This window comes from Euprymna scolopes, chromosome 2 (genome assembly GCF_053919585.1).
Source record: "Euprymna scolopes isolate OS-2025 chromosome 2, ASM5391958v1, whole genome shotgun sequence".
Taxonomy (NCBI): domain Eukaryota; kingdom Metazoa; phylum Mollusca; class Cephalopoda; order Sepiida; family Sepiolidae; genus Euprymna; species Euprymna scolopes.
Window position 1 is genome coordinate 66315095 of NC_136483.1, and position 25737 is coordinate 66340831.

Below are 25737 nucleotides of genomic sequence, written 5' to 3' on the forward strand. Positions count from 1 at the left end.
ACTGAGTTTATTTGTGAAAAAATGTGTGATCTTGCGTATATCATCGTCAGTTACTATTCCAAAAGTGTTTGTCTCAACCAAACTTTTTATTTAAAAAAAAGAACAAAGCGGGAGACCAGTACCCGCATTAAGCTGGTCTGCAGTTTGACTTGTTGCTGGCTATCTTGCTTTTGCTTGTTGCTGGATATCAACATTTTGAACCGAGAGAGAGATTTAGCTGTCGTACAAAGCTAAAACTCTGTAACATCATCTTTGTATAGATACTCCCTTAGGCATTTGTCTATTATAAAAAAAAAAGAAAAAAGTCCTGTGGCGATAAAAAAGCTGTGACGTGTGTACGCCTGTAATGCTGAATGCATGTAACAATTATTCTGCCATCATCATATATGTATATGTGTATGTATATTTATATATGTACATGTGAGGTTATATGTATTTATATCTATGTGTATATGTATGTATATGTGTCTATGTGTATATATGTTTGTGTGTGTACATATATACATTTATAAATGTTTGTATGCATGTACGTGTGTATATGCATGTATGTGTATGTATGCAGGTGTGTATGTATATGTATGTGTATGTGTGCATGTATGTGTGTATGTGTATGAATGCATATATATGGATGTGTATGTATATGCAGGTAAATGTATGTATATATATATGTGCATATGTGTACGTATATGTATGTGCAAGTATATGTGTGTATATATTTGTATATGTGGATGTATATGTATGTATATGTGTATGTATGAATGTGGGTATGTATATGTATGTTTGTGTATTATGCACTGTGTATGTATATGGGTATATATGAGCGTATGCTTATAGACATGTATGTATGTATGTATGCATGTATATATTTATATGTATGTATACCAATGACCGTCTTGTTTATGTTTGCATGTGTGTGTGTATGCATATGTATGTGTGCGTATTGTGTATGTACGCATGTATATATGTGTGTGATATGTGTACATATGTATGTGTGTGTGCGTGTATATATATGTATGTATAACAATGACCGTCTTTAGTGTCGTGTCTGCTTAAGCATGTGAATTCGCTGGCAGGACTATATGTCATTTTTCGGGCTCATGAACTTTCAGTGTCTGAGGGAGTGGCACTCGTCTGACAAGACGTTGCAATCATCATCATATATATATTTATATATATACATATATATGTATATATATATGTATATATATATATTTATATATGCAAAATTTATATATTTAATATATATATATAGATGTATATATATGCATATATATATTTATATATATATATACATATATTTATATATATATACATATATTTATATATATGTATATATATCTATATGTATATATATATGTATATATATATGTATACATATATTTATATATATGCATATATTTATATATATATATATATTTATATATATATATATTTATATATGCATATATATGTACATATATTTATATATATATGTACATATATATATATATGTACATATATTTATATATATGTACATATATTTATATATATATATGTACATATATTTATATATATATATGTACATATATTTATATATATATATGTACATATATTTATATATATATGTACATATATTTGTATATATATGTACATATATTTATATATATATATGTACATATATTTATATATATATATGAATATATTTATATATATATTTATATATATGTACATATATATATATGTACATATATTTATATATATATGTACATATATATATATATATGTACATATATTTATATATATGTACATATATATATGTACATATATTTATATATATGTACATATATATATATGTACATATATTTATATATATGTACATATATATATGTACATATATTTATATATATATGTACATATATTTATGTATATATATACATATGTATATATGTACATATATATATATGTACATATATTTATGTATATATGTACATATATATATATGTACATATATTTATATATATATATGTACATATATATATATATATGTACATATATTTATATATATATATATATGTACATATATTTATATATATATATGTACATATATATATATGTACATATATTTATATATATATGTACATATATTTATATATATATTTATATATATATGTACATATATTTATATATATATTTATATATATATATGTACATATATTTATATACATATTTATATATATATATGTACATATATTTATATACATATTTATATATATATATGTACATATATTTATATACATATATATATATTTATATATATATATTTATATATATATATTTATATATATATATTTATATATATATGTATATATATTTATATATATATATACATATATATATATATATTTATATATATATATGTACATATATTTATATATATATATATATATATATATATTATTCCGTGCTGTTTTTTTTAGCTTCCTATCTTTTTCAAAAGCTAAATTGAGAGGAAAAAATGGTGTTCCTGCAGGAGGCATGACTAGCAAATAATAATTTATAAAATCGTTTTATTTAAGAACTGATTATTTTTATAATATTTGATTCATATTCTACCGTCAAAATGCGTTTATCTCTTCCACAACATATTCATTTTTTTTTTTTTGTTGATTATGTAATGTTGATCAACCCTAGTAAACTATTCCTTGAAAACGATCTATCGAAAAAGAATTTGCAATTTTACCCTTAGTTGGCCATGCGTTTTAATGTAAGTAAACATTATACTGATTCCATAGTCGTTCAAATAATTCAATTTGAGAAGTGTATCAGCGTCAAACCACCTCCGTCAACTCATCTAAACGAAAAGACTGCTTCATTTTGTTTGGTAAACATTTTCATGGTTGCAAAAAAAAAAAAAAAAAGAAAAAGAAAGTTGTATGGATTTGGATTCTTCAAACTACTATTCTCATATTCAATGTTATTTACACGTTTCAGTCGATGTATCTTTTCAACTTCTTCAGGTGTATCTTGTACAACTCGTAAAGCTTTCTGTCGAACATGGGAATCTGCATAGAAATTCGAATGTAACCCTTTATTTAATCCCTGGATGTAGTATTTTCTCGTTCTATCTATATTCTAACGCCTGTAATTCACAATTGTATTTTTCATCCGCAAAGTTCAGTTGTAAAAATTACACTCTTCTGGAGATTAAAGGTTAAATCCTCAGTAGAGGCGACACTCAAAATACAATTGCAAATTATTTAGGACTTTTATCCAATCATGGCTGATGGAACGAGAGCATGCTACCCCTGTAGATTAAATAAAGGGTTCTGTTCGAAATTCCATGCAGATTTCCTTATTTGACAGAAAGATCCCGAGTTTGACAAGATACATCGATCAAAACTTTGTGAACAAAACACTCAAGATGAGAACAGTAATCTGAAGAATCGAAATAACCGTAAAGATTCTGTCAGACAAAAAAAAAAAAAAAAAAAAAATATATCGATATTAAGACTGCCCCTGATTCTCTTATATTTTCATCTAGAAAATGTGTTTGGGTGAACTGCGGGCAAGTAAGAGACAAAATGGCGAATAAGAAGGCTGTGTTGTGGGTGCTGTTTTAAATGGGGAAAGAAAGTTGAATAAAATTTGCTATTTAATCCATAACTGAGGAGGAGAGTAAAATGTGGGTTAATACCTTTCCCAATAGTATTAATGTATAATTACATCTAATAGGACTCCAATCTCGATAAAATTGATTCCATAGTCATCAATTGTATCGATTTGACCAACCACGCACCCCTAATTAGTATTAGTTATAGTAATGGGAATAATACTAATAATAGATGGTGATGGTGATGAAAATGATGATGACAAATTTACAGAGATCAGATTAAGAGCAGCCATAGCATAGAACATTTGAGCAGATAGTTATGCGGTTCTTGCCATAACCCATATTACTCTTTCATTCATTTGAGTTTAAGAATTGAACAGTGAAATGAAAGACAACTTGTAAACGATCTGTGATTTGTTAAAAAAGTCATACTGAGTAGAACATATGGATAAAAACAAAGAAATTAGCATTCATGTCTATACAGACAACAGAGTATTTTTTTGGAAAAGAAACATTGAATAATAAAGTATAAAACAATATATATATATATATATATATATATATATATATATATATATATATATATATATATATATATATATATATATATATATAGTGCATGAATTAAAAGAGAACCGTTCTGGAGATAAAGAGCAAACCAGAAATGAAAATAAACCAGTGACAGTGATTTTATCAATCAAACAAAAATAAAGAAAAATTTTCATACCCTCGCCCCCACCAAAAATAAAGAAAAATTTTCATACCCTCACCCCCACCAACTCCACAAAAATGAGTATATATATATATATATATATATATATATATATATATATATATATATATGAATTGAGATGTTTTCTGACAAATACAAGATTGTGTATAAAACAAAATCGGTCTTTGTTTAACAAATTACAGCAGTTTCTCCATAGCCAATACAAATTCAAGATTGATAACAATAAAGTCCAAATTTTACAGACAAATAGATCTTCAGATTCTTTAACTCTTCTCTACTTTCGACTTACTTTGAATACCCCCCCCCCAAAAAAAAAATGTTTATTTTTTTATTTTTATTTTTTTTTTTTACTTTTTTGTGTAAAAGAATTCCAAGTATGGCGGGTTTGTTTTTCTGTAGAATCTGTATATTCTTTTATCTATAAGATTTGGACTTTATTATTACTATATTGTTTTCATATACTATTTTTGTTTCATTTCTCTCTCTCTCTCTCTCTCTCTCTCTCTCTCTCTCTCTCTCTATATATATATATATATATATATATATATATATATATATATATATATATATATATATATATATACTTCAGATATGTACATGTGTATTATAAGAAACTAAGAAGCATAAACACATTAATATCAGTATAACACACACACACACACACACACACACACACACACACACTAGACAGTTTGTTTCTGAGCGATATAAACCACTCCATACATCAATATGTAAGATATATGTATATACACATGCAAATGTATATGTTTAAACAAAATATATTCATCTTTATTACATTCGATAAGATAGTCTCAAAACAGGATTAAACATGTTAAAATTCAAATTATCATGGATTTATTTAAAAAACAAAATCAATTTTTTTCACATTTGTAGACCCATGATATTAACACACACTACATTTTTGAGGAAAGACAATGCCTAATCTTCTTTATTAATGAAATTGTTTTTTGTTTGATAAAATCAATACGAAAGATTTTGCAAAAAAGAAAATGGGTCTTCAAATCATGTGTTTTCGTCTATCATACTTTCCAATATAATTATATGCAGCCATTTTTTTATATTCCATTTTGGGTGAACCTCACAATTATTGGAGGCACTGGATACCATTCCAGATATTGACAATTTGCAATCATCTATATTCTTTACATATTTTGGACGGTCTTCCCCATCTTGCTTATTACCATTTTCATGTTTCAACGATTCCCTAGCCTTCTTCAGGCGCCTTTTACTGGTCGATAATCTACATGAATTTCAAACCGACCCTTTATTTAACAATTAGAATAGTCTTATCTCATTCTGTCTTCCAGGCATCTTAAATGTTGGATAATTTTTCTTAGTTGATTTAAATCCCGGGTGATACGGTATAATCGCGTTGACACATAAGTTCTTGTTAGATCACTAAAGTTACGCAACGTGGAGCCTGGCCAGTATCAGATGAGTGACCATTTGGGAATGCTGTATGTCATTTTCCTTTAACCAGTGGTTTCCTATACATGTAGCTGGGGACCGCTTGTGAATTTTATATTTCCTGTAAACTTTCTCCTTCAGAGGAAGTCGGCATAACCCAATCAGAACTAATATCATACCAGGTATTACCAGTTTGTTTAATTATGAAGGGACAAGAAAAAAATAATTGATATGAGATATCTAAAAAACAGAATGAAAGCAATCCACGCGAGTGGATTAAATAAGATTTTTAAAGACGTCTATAGTTATCTCCCTTTGGAGAAAATTATTATAAGCAAGAGTTACGTTCCTTGGCACAGTGCACATTTGGTAATGAAGAGAATTCCCAGATCACGTTGTTAAAAAAAGAGCTGTTAAGAAATCTCGTATGAGTACATGGTCAAACAAAAAGATCATAATTTGTTCTTAGGCACTGCAAAGTTAACGAATTTGGACACATCGTCTAACTCGCCGAACAAATAAACGTGCAACACTGCAACAGGGAAGATGTAAATAAATAACTTTGTGCTTAACAAAAGCATTTCACCTTTATTAGCAATAACTTGTGGGCATTCTTTTGTGTGGGACTGATGTTTGGTACTTGTACAGTTTAGTCAAGATATTAAAAAATGAAAATGTCGAAAAAAGGTTATATTGTATGTATCCGTTATGGAACGAAGTTCTCCGAAAAAAAAAAAATTCACTTAATTTCATCAAGTAGTTTTTTTTTTTTTTTTTTTTTTATAATGAAAAAACAATTTGTTATGATACCTACCAAAAGGTTCGATTTTTAGGAAGAAAAGCTAGAATTAGAGATGGGAAGGGAGTATCGGCGCTTTACGTGGAGTTATCTCCCCATTGTGTTTATAAAATTCAAACAAAATTAAAAACAAAACAAAAACAAGATGTCTGCCTTCAACGCGCTCTCATAAAAACGTGTTTTTCCGCTGTAAAATAAAAACTACTCGATCAATTAAATGACATTTTTTTCGGAGATCTTCAGTCCAAAACAGATACGTACAATATAACCTTTTTGATATTTTCATTTTTTAATTTCTTGACTAAACTGTACAAGTGCCACATATTTAATCTATGTAAACATCTCTAATTTGTTGTCTTCATAGTTTGTTAAAAGCAAACTATTATTAATACATGTTGTATCTTTTTTTTAACAAAGTTTTTTTTATCATCTTTTGCTACCAATGCTTGTAATTTTTGCAACAATTTCCAAAATTCTTAGAGGATTCATTTCAATTCTACAGGGTTTCAACTTTGATAGAATAAAATGCCAAAATATTCTTCATATTTTTGATATTCTATGATAAAACGGTACCTGAAAAAAGGCAGAGAGTACGACGACTAAAAGTAAAGAAAATGGCAGCAATCAATATAAGGATTACTGTATAAAATATGTAAATAAACTAAACAAAAATATTTCATGGTTCAGAATTTTTTTTGGATTTGTATTATTTGAATTATTCGGACTACCATTTTAATCTAGATTGTTATATTCATAGCATTAAATATCAAGCCATCTTCCCTTGCATAAAAAAAGGCAGAATTATCGCCCTTGAATTCAGAAACATTTTATATATATATATATATATATATATATATATATATATATATATATATATATATATATATATATATATATATATATCTCATATATATACACACACACACACACACACACACACACACACAAACGCGTTTCCATCACAGACTTCAATCATTATGCATCTGGCGGCTTTTCATTAACATTAATATGTCAGTTTTGTTAAATAAATTGGTTAAAGATTATACTTCGTCCTTTGATTATTTTTAAGTGGTTATTACACCGATAACGCGTATAATTAAGACGTAACAGGAACTTTCTAGTCGTTCTGATGATATGTTGAACTCTCTATAGGTTCAGGTGTTCGGAATAAATATTTCATAGTTCGACTAGAAGGTTTCCAAGTTCAAAAAGATGTGTTGGAAGTTACATCGGGCGAATATAACAACCAAGTCTGAATGAGCCAAATGATAGCAAAAATATCTTAAACATATCGATAAATACAAAAGTGGAGTCAGTAGGTAAAAAACAAAAAATGTTTGATGATACAGAAAAAATGATTCTTAGTCAAATTATTGTTTGATTAGATATCGATGATAATTATTGCATGAGCTTCATCAGTAAAAGAAAAAAAAAATGAAAATAAAAGAAAAGCTACCTTGTTCTCCTCATGCTCTTTATTTAGACAAAAGCAAAATAGAAAAATTTTGATAGACATAGTGTCATGATGTCAAAAAGAAATGAAAAAAATCTTTAAATTCTAATCCTGAGAGTTGATAGTGTCAAAATAAACAATATAATGAGGTTGGCTGGGAAGAGAACTCTGCAAAAATGGCCTCCTATATGACTGTGTAAATGATGGGGTGGGTTGGGGGGGGGGATATTCAGTTATTCCAGCCAATCAAATTCAACTATTGCAAACACACTAAAAATGAAAAAGAAAAAAATGGAGTTATGATGTTTGTCTGTTTGTTTGTCTATTTGTCTGTCTGTCGGTTTGTATGCATGTATCATTTGTTTTGTTTTGTTTTTTATTTATGTAAAATGGAATAAAAAGAAAGGCTTTCTTTTATATATGAAATAAAATGTTCGCCCACAAGACATGTTTATTCAATTTTGCATATAAATTGTGAACGGAAAGGTTAAATAAAAAAATAAAAAAAGAAAAACCTTATTGATGACTTAAATTGGACAGAGATTTTCATATGAGCAAAAAACTTAAAAAAACATTGTTATTTTTGAAGAAGAAGAAGAAGAAGAAGAAAAAAAAGAGTATATACAAGGTGAGTCAGGAGTAACTTACATATTTGATAAATGTAATACCTAAATATCTATTAACTTAATAATTTGAACAAAAAAAGAAAAAAAAAAAAGAAAACAAAAAAAAAATGTTTTGACTTCCCGGTTACCTCTGACACCCTATATATATGTGTGTGTGGATGTTTGTGTGTGTGTTTTTATATATATATATATATATATATATATATATATATATATATATATATATATATATGAAATGAAACAAAGAGAAAGAAAGAAAAAGCTGAATACTTCTTATTAAGTAGAATAATGAGAAGATATAAAGGCACAAGCAACAATTTTTTTCTTCTTTCTGTCAGGGTTAGAGCCAACAGCTACAGGGGCAGTGAATTCAAATTAACAAATAGTGTTTATTATTGTTAATGATACAATGTACAAATATGGTGAAAAAGACAAGCTAAATGATATTACTGTTCTGAATTGTTGAAATGACGAGTATTCATATTATTTAGGATTCTGCAGACTAGTGTTCTCATCTCGAGTGTTATTTTCACATTTCGTTCGATGCAACCTCTGACCTTTTTCAGGAGTAATTTGTTGAACTAGGGAATCTTTTAAATAGGTCTAAGCCTCCAAAACTTCATCCTAGAATTGTCCACATGGGCCTATGGCACAGTGGATAGAGTACTTGGTAAAATTCAGTTGTAAAAGTTGCACTCTTCTAGAAGTTGAAGGTTCAATCTTCAGTGCGGGCGAATTACTTAGGACTTCTCCCCAGTCATGGCTGATGGAAAGAAAAGGTTCTGTTCGAAATTCTGTGCAAAGTCCTGAGTTCAACAGAAAGATTCTCGGGTTCAACAAGATTCATTGACCGAAACATTGCGAAAATAACACTCAAAACAATGAGAAGTTGTCCAAATAATACAAATATGGTTAAGAGATGTTTAAATAATAATAATAATAATAATAATAATAATAATGATGATGATGATGATATTAATGACGATAAGATTAATTAAGATTCTCAAGTTCCCAACCTTTTTTCAGGGGTGAATCTGTGTCAAGAATATGTTTTCCTTTCTTTTTAAACATTTGTTTCTTAAAAAAAAATATTGTTCTGCTCAGAAGGAATATTGATTTGAGACGTAACAGAAACAAAAATGTAATCTAATTAAGGATTTTTATTTCATAGTGATTTCTTCGAATAGAAATAACTACATGAGATGATATGACAAACTTCTTGACTTTGACTTATTAAAATGTAAAATAATTATTCCTCTTTAAAATAAAAGATGTTTATATTTATTGTATAGAATTATTATAAAGTTTTGTAAAAAAATAAATAAATAAAATAAAAAAGTACTGTTCATTATCAAATAAATATTTAATATATCCCCTCATTTTTATTATTTGTTTTAAATCTTTTCCAATATTAAAATCGACCTTGAGACGAATAATCTAACAACTCAGTTTTTTATTGGTTTGTTCACCGACGTCGTATGGGTTGAAAGTCAACCAGTGTCAACCAGAAGGCGTCCCTCTTGTTTTGTTTATCTTTACAACTTAATTGATCCGACAAACCAATCATAGATTTATGAATAACATAGTTGCTATCCATTAGCAGATCATAGATTTAGGACTAATCCGTTTATTATGTTATCAAATTTATGCTAATCATAGATTTATAGCCAGCATATAGCTTTATATAAGTTGATCATTATTGATCTATGACTAATCTTATGAGTAATGTAACCGTTTTTTTAAGTAGATAATATATTTATAACTAACATATTTAATTTTTATAAGTAGATCACTGATCTATGACAAATTGTATATATATATATATATAGATAGATAGATAGATAACGCTAATCCATTTGCCATTTTTTGCTCAAATTCAGTTTAATATTCACAGTTAATAAATAAAATCATAATATCAGTAAAAGTACATTAAGGAAACGAAAACAATGTCTGCTTTCCATAAGTAGATCATAGATCTATGACCAATTTATCTTATGCATATAATTTGATTATATATTTATGTCTAATGTAATCTGTATTCTATTAAGTAGATCATAGATCTATAATTAGTCAATCTTATATAAGGTTGATCATAAATTTAAGACTAATGTATTTGATTTTCACAACCAGATCATAGATCTATAACTAATCCATCATATATAATTTTATCATAGATTTATTACTAACACATTTGCTCTCCATTATATAAATCGTAGATCTATGACATATCTTATAAGTTTATTCAAGATTCATGACTAATTTCCATAGATAGATCATAGATTCTTGTCTAATTCAACTGTCATATATAAGTTGATCATAGATTTATAACTAATGTATTATTTACAATTTATAATATAAAAAAAATACATTCGTTTAACACTTATGATGTATTCACATATAAAGGCAATTTTAATATATATACATGAAATAAGTGAATCTTGGGATTGTTTTTTTACATTTGTTTTAATGAGGTTTACATAAGCAAAGGCCGAATATAACAAACAACTTTTCTATGGTCAAAGCTGGTCAGTATACCATTTGTTTTTTTTGCTTAAATTCAGTTTTATGTTCACAGTTGATAATACAACAACGTCATATCAATAACAGTACTTTAAAGAAAGGGAGAAAAAAATGTGAAAACATCGTTTTACCATTTTTGCTTATGTTTTTTCTTCTATACATAAAAATACAATTCAAGATATGAAAAATAACATTGGGAATAAAAGACGTAATAATATTAAAAATTCTAGCACCTGCATACTCGTTGTCTTACTGACACATGAAGGTACGATTTCATACTTAAAAAATAAATAAAAATAAAATAAAATAAAATAAAAGAAAAAGAAAAATATTATTGTATAGAGTTTTTGTCAAAGTTGACTGTGTTAACATTGCAGAAATACGTTTGTAAATGATAGAAATCAATAGAAAGGCGATCAATGCCAAGTTTGTTCAAATAATAAGCATTGTTTGCATAATGTAGAATGGGGGGATCCAGGAAAAATGGGGGGGGGGAGGGGATTAAGGGGTACGTGTCCCGGCAATTTTCCTATTTTTTTTTTTAATTGTGAAAATGTTTTCAGAAATAAAAAGTTAAGAGAAATCACAATGAATTTAACAAAACGCCTGAATGTATATAAGTTCAGAATTGGCAATAATTATGTCTGCCCCTTTAAGAACTGGGTTTTTATTGTTGAGCACTGTATGTTGAAATGGAAAGGTCGGTCACTTAACTCACGTGCGCAGATTGTGATGTTAAAATAATTTGATCACTCTAGATCTATATGAATGACATTTATGCTTCATAAATTTTAATTTCAACCAAATTCTCGCCACGGTTCATGCCGGTCGAGGGATATGTTCCTTGCTAATGAAAGAAAGAGATGGCTTTGTAACTGGGTTTGAATCCCTTGACTGGCAGTAATCGTGACATCCTACACTGATGATTCCCGAAAGGATAAAACACTAGGTTTTGTTTATAGGTATTAAATTACTACAGTAATATATATATATATATATATATATATATATATATATATATATATATATAAATATAACACGGAAATTACATAATTGTCGATGCAATAATTTATTTCAACCTTATGGTATTTTCAAGCATCTAAACTAGACAATTACATTTTTGATACTGTATCAAAAATGTAATTGTCTAGTTTAGATGCTTGAAAATACCATAAGGTTGAAATAAATTATTGCATCGACAATTATGTAATTTCCGTGGTATATTTTTATGTTATTGCTCTGTTTACCACATTGAGCTCTCATACCCGGATTTCCTCCTGGAATTATTCCATTATAACACTATATATATATATATATATATATATATATATATATATATATATATATATATACATATATATATATATATATACATATATATATATATATATACATATATATATATATATATATACATATATATATATATATATATATACATATATATATATATATATATATACATATATATATATATATACATATATATATATATATACATATATATATATATATATACATATATATATATATATACATATATATATATATATACATATATATATATATATACATATATATATATATATATACATATATATATATATATACATATATATATATATATATATACATATATATATATATATATATATATATACATATATATATATATATATATATATATACATATATATATATATATATATATATAATTTGAGGTTGCTATTTTTCTAATGTAGGGTAATCAGTGAAATATAACAAGGTTAATACAAGTGCTCAATACAGATGTAGCGCAAGTTACATTTTGAATTTGTCTTTACATAAGCAGCAGTTTGTTGCTACACAGTCATGAGCATGTTTCGGTCTACTAGTATTTATTTACTAGAGACCTCTTCAGGCAACAACCCTTATTTTTGAAAGCGGAATTTTAAAATTTAAAATTAAATTAAAATTTAGAATTCCGCTTTCGAAAATAAGGGTTGTTGCCTGAAGAAGTCTCTAGTAAATAAATACTAGTAGACCGAATCATGCTTATGACTGTGTAGCAACAAACTACTGCTTATGTAAAGACAAATTCAATATATATATATATATATATATATATATATATATATATAAGTCCAGGTTAATATTTTCCAGAGATGAAGAAACCAATTAATGTTTAACAAAGTTAATGCAAGAGTGCTCAATAGGGCAAAATAAACCTTTTTAAACTTTTTATTTGCTTTTACAAGTCAGGTTACTGACTGAACTTTTGTATAAGCCATATCCCCTGAGGAGGTCTCTAGTTACTTGTGACTGATCAACCGAAACATGCTCATGAATGTGTAGCAACACATTAATATTTATGTAAAACACACACACACACACACACACACACACACATATATATATATATATATACATATATATATATGTATGTATGTATGTATGTATGTATATGTCTAAGCGACTACTTTAAATTGCTAAGAGCTATATTCTCATAAACTGGAAGTTTAGATTGTTTGGTTGCATCGGTGAATCAGAAAGGGCGGGACATTATGTGACCTTCATGTAATTTCACAACTTATTTTTCAATAAAGAATCTTCCAAGTAATGGAAACTAATTCAAAGAAACCACAATGAGGGTTTAACGAAACGTATAAGTTATAAATAATAAGCTACATACTTGCTGAGCTTAACTCTAAAAGAGGGTTACAATTCTTTTTAGATTTCCTCAGGCCCTCATTTCTAATGATATAGAGTTGACTTTAGTAGAATAAAATCGTTCATTTATTATTTGATCTCTGATCAGACGATAGGAAACGAAAACGTGTATATAGATTAAGTATAGTTTGTTTATTAACACGAACATTATTTGTTACATGTTTCTGCTGCAATTTTCTTTTAGAGAAAAGAAGCATCATCAGACGAGATTTTTTTTTTTACAATGAAACCAGATTTTAAATAGTCATTTTTTATGCAACATTTCTCTGTTATTTGAAAAGAAATAGAGAATCATAATAAAGAAAAAAGAAAGAGTAATCTTTTCAATTCCTTTTCAGACAACAAAGAAACTTTTTATAAAAGAATGACTATTTAAAATCTGGTTTTATTGTAAAAAAAAATCTCACCTGAGGATGCTGCTTCTCTAAAGGAATTGCAGCAGAAACATATATGCACACGTGTAGATAATAAATAATAAACTTTCACGAAAAACACTCGTATAGCCAAAACCACTATCAATAATTCCCCCCACTCTTTATCTGTGCCTAAACCTAAACGTAGATTCCATGAACAAAGCTTCTTTCTTAGAACTGCACGCCTGTGGAATTGTCTTCCGTTTTCCTGCTTTCCAGCTGACTACAATTTGATTGTCTTCAAGTCCAACGTAAACAAATTCTTGATGAACCGTCCCCCTAAATAATCCAATTTACAAAGTTTACTTATGTTTACTACGCTATAATACCATTGACTACTATAACCAATTAACCCTTTATTCTCGAGTGGCCTCCTGGCCTTGATAAGTGGTAACTCCTATGTAAAAAAAAATAATGTCTGTATAAATAAATAAATATAATTTGCTCTGCTTGTCAGTGAGCACTTTTTAGTAAATACTAAAGTTTCAGTGGATTTACATCTAGGAATCTACAGCAATAGTGCCTGTTTTACAAGTATTTTCATGGAATGTTCTCTGATGAACTCACTGCACTTGTGCTCCCTCCACGTATATATCCCTGACAAACCTGCTTAACAACAAAATCGCACCCCTTCACTGTTGAGGTTTCTAAATGCCAGAAAGCTTTTTAATCTAATAGATTCTTGCCTCAAACAGCTAGACTTTGGAATTCCCTTCCTGCTACTTGCTTCCCTGACTGTACTATTATGCAGAAGTTTAAATGTAATGTAAACCAACATCTTGTTAATCTTTCGTAGGTATGGTTCTAAATAGTAACCCCTTACGTCCGAGTGATGATATGCCTTGTTTGGGGTGAACATGCATAAAAATTATATATTATTTATCTAAGCAAACTAAATAATAACAATCAGATAATAATATAGACTGATTTCAGGTTGCTTTATTTCCTATTTCTTTAGCTTAGAATATTTTATCAACAAAACCACAGTAATGAAAGAATATTTTCATGGGAAGTGGAGAGAAGAAGCTTAGTGGAGAAACCATCATTCCACAAAAAAAAAAAAAAAAGAAGAAGAAACTTCTAATCTGTGCACTCCAGCAAAAAAGACAACTGGATCCGCCCCTAAAATGAAGGACCAAAAAGACAATGTGAGATTTTGAACTTGGAAAAAGGGGCCATTGGAAGAGAAAGCACATGTATAGCTTATAAATGCAAGGTTATTACAAGTTAAAAGTATCAAAAGATGTTCACCAGCTGAAATTGGCAACAGAAGGACTTTCTTGAATCAACTTTGTTTTATGGTTAAATAAACTGCAGATGTTTCTTTTTTTTTTTTTAATTTAAAAAACAAAAAAACAAAAAACAAACAAATCAATTATTTTGCAATTAAATTTTTATATAAAAACTCTTCCTAAAAACAAATCAATATATTTTAAATTTAATTTAAAAAAGGGAATAAGTTCAAAAGAATATTGCCATATTTTCCAAACAACACTATATACAATTTTTTTAACCTCCCACCTCCACTCGCCAAAAAAACCCTGCTTAAACTTAGGGTATTTCTTATGACGATAGTAAGTGATATATAATACCAATTTTGTGAAAATGTATAACTTACTAGATATCACTAAGCAATAGTATGAATAGCGTCTGCCCCTCAAAACATAACGGTCAAGTCACATCCCTTCTTACAATCAGCTGGAAATAAATTTGTTTTAAATCAGTTACCTCCCTTGCTAATGAGTTCTCTGATAGCTGAGGAGACCTAACTTTTGATCTGCAGCTTTATCTACTGATGCTACGTATGTTAGAGGCTGATAACTGTACACTCTCCTCTACTCAAAGCCAATAGAAAAGGACTGTGTTGTGTTTTCGATATGATTTTGAGTAGGTCGCATGCTCAGAGGCTAGGTGTTCAAGCTTTTGTGGTGAGATGTCATGTATATATTTCTTTTGAGAATGGAGATGATGCGATCTTTGCATCTTTTGTGCTGTTTTCTTTATCATCTATCAAATCATATTACATATTTTCAAGATTACGAGGTATACGTGTCAAGTCGATTATTCTAAGCAAAATAAAAAAAAAAAAAGTACCTTATTGTCAGAAAAATAGATGACTTACATATGTACGAAATTTGCCAAAGAACTCCATCAGTTTGCATGTAAACTGAATCCGCTTTTAAAACATTTGTACTAATCTAAGTTATATGTAAAAAAAAAAAAAAAAAAAAAAAAAAAAATGATTTCGATTTCAAGATCAAAGAGTTACAAACATCTTATTTTTAAAAGTAATAAAAAGATTAAAACATTAATAGCTGAAGGTGATAGCAATACAGAGTTCTAGTGACGGTCCCCGTTGTAGGTATTATGGAACTACAGGACTCCCTACTTATTTTCCCCATCATATATGAATATTTTAATTATTCTTCTACAATACATTAGATATGTGAGTGATCTCCCCTACCCTTCCAAACGTCACCCATGAAATCGTTAACAAAATCCACAGTCAATCCAATCATATTGGATACGAATAAACTTCAGTCTATGACTGACTTGTCCACCAAATCTCACTCATGAATATCCAAAAGTCTTTTTTTTATCGTTTTCAATGATACAGGTGGACACTTAGGTGATCATCTCATAAGTAGGAAGAGTATATGGCTTTTACACTGACCAGACTATAACCTCCCAGTTTTTATTTGCAGGTTTATCTCTAAGATAATACCCAGAAAAACAATCCCTGCACTATTCCTAAACTGATGGGGGTCACCACAGTCCACATCAGAACAGTGCTGAAAAAGGAATTCATCAGAGTAATTGACAGTTTTACTCAGGTTATCCAGATGCACCGTGATAAAACAAAATACTGTTGGGTATTCACGGTTGAAACTTGGTGGACAAGTTAGGCATCGACTGGAATTTATTTGTACGAAATATGGTTAGATTGTAGAAACGATTGTGGATTTAATTAATGATTTCATGCGTGGCATTTTGAACTGAATGGGGAGGGGCGGTGCGGTTCATCCAATCATATTCAAACTATCTTCTTTTTTCATAATATTTTCACTAGTAAAACTTGAGAGAGGGGGGAGAAGGATGCGATCATTCTGTACTATAACCATTAAGACTTAAGTAAATCTCTAATTTCTAGAAATGAAACTGATTTTATTTACAGTAAAACAATGTTTCAGCTTTTTTTTTTTTTATGAAGATTTATTATTCATATTATTTGGATTCTTTCGACTGCAGAAACGGTGTGAAAATGACACGGAAGCTGAGAACAGTAGTCTGAAGAATCCAAATAATACAAAAAATTAACTAACTTGTTCATTTTTTAACTTTTATAAATTATGAAAAATGTGAATATTTTTGGCTTTTTTTTTTTAAAGAAATAATTATCTCATTTTTTTAAAGACATTAAAATGTAAAGAAAAGAAGAGTTTAAAACCGATTTATTTGAAAAAAAAAAAAATTTAGATGCTTATCTCCACATCTCTATAATCGTTGGGCGATCAGTCAGGCATTGTTTGAAATTTTCACTGCTAAACTCACAAACTGAATGCAATTTTGAAGAGGAGGAAGAGAATGTAAAAATGTAAAAAGCATGTTGTAAGATGCTCCGATGCATCTTTATAAAACATGCTGTTCGTCCATTCATCCTTTGGTCAGTCCATCGATCAGTATTCGTCCCTTTTCTCAGCTTGCAAGGATCTTAAATCCAATTTTTATTCTTAATCTAATAGTGTTAACCTCTACATGACTTTAGTCTGCCATTGGTTTTACTTCCCAGCAAGTCTGATTCTCAGACATCTAGGTTCAGGTTGCTTAAAGCCTCTGATATTCCCAAATGGCCACCCACTTAAGTACTCATCAAGCTCGACTTTCGTTTAACAACAACGGCTGTATTACCATGATCGGATGATATGTCAGCTAAGTGTGGACTGGCACTTTCTTCGTCAATCTGTCATGCTTAAATTTGAAAGATTATTTTCATTGTTTCGGGTACAGATGCATCGATTTTTTTTATTACTTTAAGATTATAACAAATTTGGAAATGAAGTAGATTTTAAAAAGTTAAAATTTTAAATTCTCTGTATTTTCTGAAATACCTCTCCTAAATGTAATGAAACCCCACTTTCAAAACCTTATATGATAAAATTTCCATGCAACTACACCCCCAAGACCCTAAGTGATTAAACTCTACCCAAAGCCTTAAATGATGAAATTCCACCTTCAAAACGTAAAGTGATTACTTCCAAAACCTTAAATGATAAAATTCCATCCAAAAACCTTAAATGATGAAACTTCACACTCCTGTTCTGTTTTAAGATGAAAGATTAATGGAATGCGAATCCAAAATATCTTTCGAACAATCTTAAGACTAATAATAAGGCAGTATTAATAGGTTGAAAAAAAAATAACAAAAACTATTTACAGAGAAATGAAAAATATACCATTTTTTAAAAATATTTCTTGTCTCAATAGGGAAATTGATGCAACAGTCTGCTTAGAAAGGCCACTACCTACTTGAATATCAACTTCGAGTTGAGCAAATATTCTTCAGTCCTATTATTTGCAAAGTGTGTATGCCACATTAGTTAGCAGTGAAATACGGGAATTTAAGACTATTGAAATTAGAAAATAAGGCTGCTGTTCTAATATGCGGTCCATTGAATAGTTTCTAATCCAATATGTGGTCCATTGAATAGTTTCTAATCCAATATGTGGTCCATTGAATAGTTTCTAATCTAATATGTGGTCCATTGAATAGTTTCTAATCTAATATGTGGTCCATTGAATAGTTTTTAATCCAATATGTGGTCCATTGAATAGTTTCTAATCCAATATGTGGTCCATTGAATAGTTTCTAATCTAATATGTGGTCCATTGAATAGTTTCTAATCTAATATGTGGTCCATTGAATAGTTTTTAATCCAATATGTGGTCCATTGAATAGTTTCTAATCCAATATGTGGTCCATTGAATAGTTCTTAATCTAATATGCGGTTCATTGAATAGATTCTAACTCAATATGTAGTCCATTGAATAGTTTTTAATCCAATATGTGGTCCATTGAAAAGTTTCTAATCCAATATGTGGTCCATTGAATAGTTTCTAATCTAATATGCAGTTCATTGAATAGATTCTAACTCAATATGTAGTCCATTGAATAGTTTCTAATCCAATATGTGGTTCATTGAATAGTTTCTAATCCAATATGCGGTTCATTGAATAGATTCTAACTCAATATGTAGTCCATTGAATAGTTTCTAATCCAATATGTGGTCCATTGAATAGTTTCTAATCCAATATGTGGTCCATTGAATAGTTTCTAATCCAATATGCGGTTCATTGAATAGATTCTAACTAAATATGTAGTCCATTGAATAGTTTCTAATCCAATATGTGGTCCATTGAATAGTTTCTAATCCAATATGTGGTCCATTGAATAGTTTCTAATCTAATATGTAGTCCATTGAATGGATTCTAATCCAATATGTGGTCCATTGAATAGTTTCTAATCTAATATGTAGTCCATTGAATAGTTTTTAATCCAATATGTGGTCCATTGAATAGTTTCTAATCTAATATGTAGTCCATTGAATAGTTTCTAATCCAATATGTGGTCCATTGAATAGTTTCTAATCCAATATGTGGTCCATTGAATAGTTTCTAATCCAATATGCGGTTCATTGAATAGATTCTAACTCAATATGTAGTCCATTGAATAGTTTCTAATCCAATATGTGGTCCATTGAATAGTTTCTAATCCAATATGTGGTCCATTGAATAGTTTCTAATCTAATATGTGGTCCATTGAATAGTTTCTAATCTAATATGTGGTCCATTGAATAGATTCTAATCCAATATGTGGTCCATTGAATAGTTTCTAATCTAATATGTGGGCTACTAAGTTGTTTATATTCCATGAGGGTTAGAGTTCACTCCTAAACTATCAGGTCGGTGCAAAAGTCTTTGGCGGTTTGTTGAAAAAAGCATTTTAAACCACGTTAATTTATTTTATGCATATTGTTATTACTTAAGCATGTTATAACATAGCACAGATGTAAATGCATGTGAAATGACGTCACCGGGAAAGGAAAAAAGACTACAAAAAGAAAAACCCACAAAAAAAAAAAAAAAACGATCACAAGATCACATGCGAATCATGAAGGACGCTTGAGAAAATCATGTAAAGGACGTCACAGTGGTAAAAAGAGAATGAGGAAATAAATGTTTTTACTACAAAGAACAAGCGAGTTGGTGTTATTTCCTATTCTTTGCTTTGGTCTCTTTTGTGACTGAGACTGGACACAATGTGTGTTGGTTCCTGGACAACGTTACAATATAATCATGATTAATTTATAACTTTCCCTTCCAAATTATTAAAGCATCATTCCTATTTTTCTGCAATATTCTCACGTTGACCTGAAAACAACCCTATTAGTCAACAGAAAGGGAGTCATCTTCCATCACAATAATGCTCATCCTCACAAAGTACTACTGACCAAAGATCTAAGAGAAATTTGTTGGGAAATATTGTTCTATCCTGTATATTTTTTTCTGACATAGCTCCCTTGGATTATCACTTATTTCAAGGATTACAAAACCATTTAGTTGGCCTTAAATTAACGAAATGGAGCATTAGATTCATGTTTCACATCCAAACCTAAATAATTTCATAAACGAGTTGACAGATGGAATCAAGTTGTAGAGAGCAAAGGTTGTTATTGTTATAAAGATCTTTGAAAACACACTTTTTTTTATTTTCAAGATGAAATTTTAAATCAGCAAAACCTTGTGGGTATTTAATGGATATTAGATTAGAAACCATTCGGTAGATCACATATTGGAAGTGCACCGAAATAAGTTTGTAAAGAAATGTCTTGGGGAAATAAAAAAAAAAAAAAATTGGTTTGAAAAATAATCTGAGATGCAAAGTCCAAAAGCGTCACCTAGTTACACATCAATTTAATTGGATAGCACGTCACTTTCGATGTAGGGACCTTTCTTTTGATCAAAGCAAGCCCATGTTACTGGTTAAGATTGCTAATGTTGAAAAAAAAAAAAAAAAAAGAACTAGAATATATTCTTTAATCTTTTTGTTATACTTTACTTTCAGAGTTATTCAGCAAGTTAAAAATTTGCCAAGTGCAAGTTACAAATATGTGGAATGTTTCTATTGTCAAACGTCTTTTCAGAATTTATTTATGCCTCTTCCGTGGATTTTGATGAATACTCTAACATTTCAGATACAATAAAGAGAGTTTGTCTGTTGGATCGACAAAGACCATCTGATCATCCTAAGGATGATGGATGACACACACTTAATTTTAAATTTTATTTTAAAGTGAAGCTGGTTTGCACAGTGTCACCCTCTTGTCCCAACTAGCCTGATCCAGTGGCAGCTCAGTGTCAAATCAGCTAGAGACGAGGTGGGATGCAAGAGCTTCCAGCCAAGCCGATATCATTCTACATACAGCGCCTGGTATTCCCAAATGGTCACCCATCTGGTACTGACTAGGGTCAATGTTGCTTAACTCCTGTAGTTAACCAGTGTGTCAATATAATTAGGTCATATTCGGATACAATATGCACATCAGAAATACATACTAAAACGGTCATCTTGGCTTTTGTTGGGTTTCTAAAATATTCTGTTTCATTTGTAAAGAAACAATGCAACGTATCTATTTTGAATGATGGAGATCCGGCACTCACATTATTTAGTTCAAACTTCTCGGCTTAAAATTCGTAGACAACATGAATTGGAACAAATACATTGAAGAGATTACCAAGGCTGCTGCAAAGAAGGTGGGCTCTCTCTACCATGCTAGAAAACTACTCACATCTGGCAGTATCCTGTATCCCTACAAAGCCATCATTTGTCCATGCATGGAGTATTGTTGTCACATCTTGGCTCGTGCATTTATCACTAGTCTCTCAAGTCTAAAAGAGATAGGGCCCCAAAAAACAGTCCCCAGTCTAATAGGTTCACACCATCAATCAAATTCGAACTCCTGTCCCATCCCTGCAATGTTGAATCTCTATGTCTGGTTTGCAAGTATGGTAATGGAATGTGCTCTGATGAACTCATTGCACTTGTGCTCTCCTTCAAGTTAAGTACCCCGACTAACCTGGCAAGCAGCAAAATCCAACTCCTTCATTGTAGAGGTCCCTAGATGCCAGACGCCTTTTTCTTCCCTTGAATTGATAGACTTTGGAATTCTCTTCTGGTTACCTGTTTCCTTAACTGTACTAACACGCAAGAATTTAAACGTAATGTGAACAATCTCACTGTTCAACTCCTGTAGATATGATCCCAAATTGTAGCCTCTTCCAAGTGCCAATATGGTTTGTTTGGGGTGAATAAAATTAAAAAAAAAGCAAAACGCATTTTAAATTTAAATAATAATCGAATAGCATACTAGAAAAGTCAGCATTGCAGGTAGAACCATCACAAACCTAAGATTTGCTGACGACATCGATGGTCTGGCAGGATGTGAAACAAAACCAATTAACCTAGTTGAACATCTGGGCAAAACTTCTACAGCCTATGGCATGCAGATCACCGAAAAAACAAAGTTGATAAGAAACAGCAATAATGGCATGACTACAGACATCAAAATGAATTGTCAGAAACTGGCAGCTGTAAACAGCTTTAAATATCTTAGGGCAATTGTCTCAGATACAAGAGTTCAAACCTTAGATATTATCCAGAATTGGCCAAACCACCATAGCCCTTACAAAGCTCAACCCAACATGGAAAGATGCAAGTATATCATGGACCCTAACAACAGCCTAAAAAGAGAATACAAGCAGTTGAGATGAGGTGCTATTGCAAAATACCTACAAGGACCACATTACAAATGAGGAAGTAACCAACCGCATAAAGCAAGCTTGTGTAGCCACTGTAAAACAATGCAAATTACAGTGGCATGGCCATGTAACGAGATTAACAGGACTTTCTAAAACAATAACGCAGGGGACAGTAAGAGGAGGAAGAAGGTTTGAAGGACAGAAGAAGAGATGGAAGGATAATGGACGGGCCCGAGGCTCAGCAGCATCCTCACAATAGTACTGGATAGACAAGAGCAGAGAGAGAATTTTTATAGAGGCACCCCCTACGATATACATATATATATATATATATATATATATATATATATATATATATATATATATATATATATAGATAGATAGATAGATAGATAGATTTATAGACAGATAGATAGTATACAATATGTAAACATGCACATGTAAGAATATTCTGTACCTAGTGCTGAACGATGAGTGTGGCGTTAGTCACGTGACTCTATCTTTCTCTGTTTATGATAATATGAACGCTCGAGGCCGAAAAGATGTTCATTCAATATCTTTTTCTCTTCATCAGGATCTAGCAATATGTTGGGAGGTTCATGCATTCGACATCTCCCCGACTGAACACTTAACAATTAACCAAAATACATGTAAGATATTCACCTTTTCAATTCTTTATATACATGTATATAACACCTTCTCTTGCTGATACATCTCAATCTGTTGCCGCTTATTTACTTGTGGAAAATTTGAGAGACTCTCAAAATCAATAAATATTAAGATCAATACTTTTAAAAATCAATAAATTCCCAAATGAATCAATCTTAAAATAATTCTCAAAATTGATAAATATTAAAACAATTAAGTCCCAAAATCAATAAATGTGAAAATCTATATTTTTAAACATCAATAAATCTTAAACTAAGTAAATGTTTAAACCAATATATTTCAAAATTAATAAATTTTAAGGGAATCTTGGAATCGATACATTTAAAAATTGATAAATATTAAAATAAGTAGATCTTCAAATCAATAATTGATAAAATCAATACATCTTAGGTAAATCCTCAAATAAATAAATCTTCAAAAAAGTACATCACAAAATCAATAAATATAAAAATAAATACATTTTAAAATCAATAAATCTCCAAATAAATAAATCTTAAAATCAGTACATCTTAAAGTAAATCCACAGATCAATAAATCATAAAGGAAACAAATTACAACATCAATATATTTAAAAAATAAATTAATTTTAAAATCAATACGTTTCAAAATCGAGTTAGGTTAAGTAAATCTTAATATAAATAAATTTCAAAATAAATAAATCTAAAAATAAAAAAATGACTAAATGTAAAAAAAAAAAACCCAGGGATAATTTAATTTTACATTTAAAAAACTTCCCCCTTCAAAAATAAAATAAAAAAAGACAACAAAGTTTCGTCAGAAGAGTCCATATCATGTATCATATAGCAGTAAAGAGTAAGAAAATTTAATAGCGGTACTTGTAATATTGATGATGATGATAATGATGTTTGAAAAAGATTTCCTCGTCAACTATGGAAAGCTCACACCATACCCATTATGACCATCTACTTACATCAGGAATGTACGAGTATCTCTTGATCAATTCGATTTAACATGGCAGACGATTAAGAAAAATGGAATTAAGCAGTAAAAAAAAATTGTTTCATTCTGTTTGTTCATTTTTTGTATATTTGCCGGAAAAAATGACACAAAAATAAGATAAATTCTTTCCAATTCGAAATGTACAAAAACTTATGAGATATAAATGGTAAAATATAGCAATGCAGTTGTTATGGGATTATTATGTGAATAATAATAATAATAATAATAATAATAATAATAATAATAATAATAATAATAATAATAATAACATGTAGTAGCACCAGCAACGGCTGGTGCCTCAAAAAATGGTTGTGAAAAGGTCAAGGGGATGGAAAGACCAAGAAGAGAGAGCACCATCCAGACCTCCACTAGAAGGGCATGGAAAGTAATGGGATCCTGGGGGATGCTTATTGCCACTCACATTCCAGAGTAAGCCAATGGCCGTTAATGCAAAGTGGTTTATAATGGCTATTGAAAAAATGGCGAGTATTGGAAATATGAGGAGACATATTGTCACTCAAATTCCAGGGAACACTACCTATTATTGCCAGTGAGCAAATGTGAGGACACCTAGGGAGTAGATGATGATGATTATGATTATTATTATTATTATTATGACCGTATAATAAAATAAATAATAATAATAGGCAAATGGTCACCTAACCAGACAGAATTATGGGTAACAGTGTTTTCTTTTTTTTTTTTATTATTTTTTATAAACAACAACAACAACAACATCAACAACAATACATGAGCTGTTTAAAAATTTTTTTCTTACAAAAAAAATTTGCAATAGTAATTTTAAATCTAAATTGTGTTCACTCCTTGCTGAAGGCTTGCTTACATGTGGGAAGCAATCATAAATGTATTTGTCTGGCTTAAAACACTGTTTAATGTCGGTGATGGGTCCTCAAAGAGTGAAGAATGGTAGTTAAAAAAAAGGGGACAGAAAACTGAAAACCAGTTACTATACACACAACAAACACACGTATACACCCACTCTCTTTCTCTCTCACACGCG

The 25737-nt window shown here is 29.5% G+C and overlaps 1 protein-coding gene and 1 long non-coding RNA gene across 2 annotated transcripts in view; both read right to left on the reverse strand.

The window, feature by feature from the left end:
• Nucleotides 1-25737, reverse strand: part of LOC145291908 (calmodulin-binding transcription activator 2-like) — a 2646613-nt gene that overhangs the window by 108392 nt on the left and 2512484 nt on the right. The window lies entirely within an intron of this gene.
• Nucleotides 17463-19155, reverse strand: LOC145291892 (uncharacterized). Its single transcript, XR_013869490.1, has 2 exons — nt 18533-19155; nt 17463-18481 (listed from the first exon to the last, which is right to left on the reverse strand). It is a non-coding gene; the product is annotated as an uncharacterized LOC145291892 (long non-coding RNA).